The 3,468-nt window shown below is 39.7% G+C and overlaps 1 pseudogene; it reads left to right on the forward strand.

The window, feature by feature from the left end:
• Positions 1-388: 388 nt before the first annotated feature.
• On the forward strand, positions 389-1,366 carry LOC138163290 (protein FAM50A pseudogene; annotated as a pseudogene).
• The last annotated feature ends 2,102 nt before the right edge of the window (positions 1,367-3,468 follow it).

Raw genomic sequence — 3,468 nt, forward strand, 5'->3', positions numbered from 1 at the left:
TGCTGTGCATTCCATGTCTGCCAGGCTGACCACTCCCAGATTATGTTTTTCTTTAAATACGTCTGTCCATATGTCTTACTTTCATGCCAATTATTTTTGGAGTCTTTAAATAAATAAAAATTTCAAGAATATACACTTCAATATGTGCAATTTTGCATGTTTATCTTCATGAATTTTTTTGTATCATGAGAAAGAAAAATCGGTGAGAATGACCTAGCACAGACTTATTCTGTGTCAGATGATTCTGGCCTGCTTGTCCAATGCAAGCGTCACATATACCTAGGCTCCTTAAGAGCCAATATGGCAAACTTTCAATAAATTTTACTATTCTTTGGCTGAAAAATAAATCCCAGGCCCTTGTCAGAATGTTTCCTGTCTTGTCTCCAAAATGCTACTAGCCTCCCAGACACATATCCTTGACTTCTCTGCTCACTATGATGCAGTGAAGGCTGAGCTCACATCCCTACTGTGTGTCTCATAACACTGACTGACCTGAAGTCTAAATAGAAAGTCCTGGAGAAGGAATTTGACCAAAAGGCTAAAGTCCAAGGATCTTCAGCTAAAGCTAGAGAAACTTTGAGAAAAGGAACACTAGAAGGAAGAGAAGTGGAAGATCTCTAGGCTCTTTGACCCTGAAGGAGAAAGCAAAGCCTGAGGATGAAGAAGATGCAAATGAGGAACATCTTTACTAGGAGGAGATCCCTTCAAAAAAGAGAAAATTAGGGAATAACTTAGCTGTGGACAAAAGTTTCCTTCCTGACTGTGACTGTGAGGAATGATAATACAGGTTTTTAGGGGAACTTCAGCAGGAATAGGAGGCTAAGAGGGAGACTAGCAAGATCAAAGAAACTGAGTTCACCTTTAGTTCCTGGGATGGGCTCTGGGGGCTGAAGGATCATAGAGATAAGAAAGGGGAATGGGATTCAACAGTTCCTTCAGAAGACCCTTCGGATGCTGCAGAAAGACTTCAGGGAGCTGAAGTCAGCAGGAGTGAAGCAGCTCTTCTTCAGAAAGGAGGATCTGATTGTACCTCCTCATCACGTGACTTTTTGACTTCATCATCACCAAAGCCAGAGGGAAGAGTGGCCCCCTCTTTCCCTTTGACATCCATGATGATGTTTGGCTGCTCAGTCATGCCACAATGAAGGATGAGACACATGCAGGAAAGATGATACTAAGAAGTTGGTGGGAGAATAAGCATATGTTTTCAGCCTGTGACCCAGAGGAAAAAAAAATGAGACAAGTATATGATCCAATAAGGACCTATAAAAGGCAACATCTAATCTTTGTCATCCCATCTTTCCTCTATATGCACCTGCCATCCACCCACTCTTTCCCATTTGGTAGGCCTGGCAGAGAAATTTAGCCCCTGCCTCTAGACATCCTTCCTCCCTACAAGCTCCTTTTAATCCTCCTATTCTCCTTCATCCTGGGCTATTACCCTTTCCACTCATTTTCCAGATGTATCTGGGTCCCCTAGGTTGACACATCCAGATTGGAAGCAGACCCTGGGACCAGCATAGACTTGGGCAGGGCTGTTGGAAAACTGGTGCATGGGTTTCTACTCCAGAATTCTACTGTTATTTACATGTTTCTTATTTTAAAATAAACAAACTTTTTTTCCCTAGATTGTTTTTACTAAAGCCTATCTCTGACCCTTTTAAACCCATGCTCAAGAGATTCCAGTCATCACTAGGCTGAAATAGAAACTCTTTGGTGGTATTAAAAGGTATAACCCTTCTCTGTCCTATCTTTCTAGCTTGATTTCATGAGATTTGCCCCAATGTACTCTAAATTCTGGCTGTACTGACTGTCTCACTCTTCCTCATAAAAACGTTTCATTTTCCACTTCTCTCCCTTTGTACATTCTGTCTGTCTCTCATTCCTGAAAACTTCTCCCCTTGGTCTATTGGGTTTCCTATTAGCCTTCAAGGCTTAATTTGTTATTTTCTCCAATTTTCCTTGGCTGAATCTCTCTGTTGTACTTTTCCCCCTCAAATACTTTGTAGTTGCCACACAGCATACATATATATGCATTTATTTAAACACAAACATATATGTATTTGTGCATACATATATGCATATATTGCCTGTTAGAAAATATTAAGTACTTACTATGCTCCAGGCACTGTGCTAAATACTATCAATAAAAAGAAAAAAAAGACAAAAGGTAATCTCTGTTATCAAGTATAACCAAAACTTAGCTGTACATCTTGCTTCCTCTTGCTTGACCCATTGGTATTTTTTTTTGGTATCCTAAGAATCTAGCAGAAATTCTGGTTTATATTATGAACTTCTTAAAATATTTTGTATTTCACTTTTAAAAAATATTAAAATCCCCAAAGTATAAAAATGCCTTCAAATATACAGGTTTCTTCATATACACTCCCAATTGTTATTCATCTACATCTCCTTTATCTAAGGTAGGACAGCCTCCTACAATTCCTGGCAAAGGAGGAAATATCATCATGTTTTATATGAGTGGGATTATATAAACCCAAACTTCCACCCAGTAAGGAGAACTGGAAGAGTGTCAGGCATTGGTCAGCATCACTTTGTTAGTCTCCAGCGCAAAGAGGTACACAATCCTTTCTCAGTAAAGAGATAGGGAAGAGCACTTAGAGGTCATGTGATTCAGTAATTTTTGTGACAAAGAAGAATTGGAGACTTGGGAACACAGAAGGTGCTAGGCCACTTCAAAGAAAATAATAATGGAGGGACAGATCAAGAACAGGGAAATGAAGGCTCACCATAGTCACAAATAGGAAGATTTTATGCCCAGAACAAGAGGGTCAAAATCTATCCCCTTTTGTTTTTAGAAATCCATAATATCTGAAAATGTAGCATCACATGGTTGTGAACTCCATTGTCAGGTCCTTAAGTATTAGCTTTCTTCACTCCCATCTCGTAGTCTAGAGCTCTGGAACTCTTCGTCTTCCTACTTGTACTCAGGGTTCATAAGTAAAACCTTTTCCTATGCTCTAAGTTATGATTGCTTAGGATCAAGATTATTCATGAGTTTGCCACTGGGGCAGAGTTTGGGATGTTATGTTCATGAAGTCTAATGCTGAACATAATCCCTGATACAAGCTAGATGACAACCAGACCTGGGATACGAGAGGCAGAAGCCTCAGTTCTTTCCCAGTATCAGTCATAAAATTCTTGCTTTCTGTGAGAAACAGCACCATGCTTATTTAAATAAATTCCTGGTGCAATTCTTAGCACCCAGTGATACAGGAACCTGTTTTTCTCCTCTTAGAAGAAAATTTACCTCTATGAAACTATATTTCTTGGGTAATTTTAGGGTCACTTACCAGGTTGATCTCCCTTTCCAGGGCAGATGGTAGAGCCACAGGAATGATTGTGTGTGTGTGTATCTCTGTGTTCATGTAGATATACACGGGGGATGACTCTGACCAGCACCAGAATTATATGTTATACTAAGTATGAGATCATCTCCCTTCAGAT

This window comes from Petaurus breviceps, unplaced genomic scaffold (genome assembly GCF_028583685.1).
Source record: "Petaurus breviceps papuanus isolate PSGF00001 unplaced genomic scaffold, PetGlider_PUasm1.0 188, whole genome shotgun sequence".
Taxonomy (NCBI): domain Eukaryota; kingdom Metazoa; phylum Chordata; class Mammalia; order Diprotodontia; family Petauridae; genus Petaurus; species Petaurus breviceps.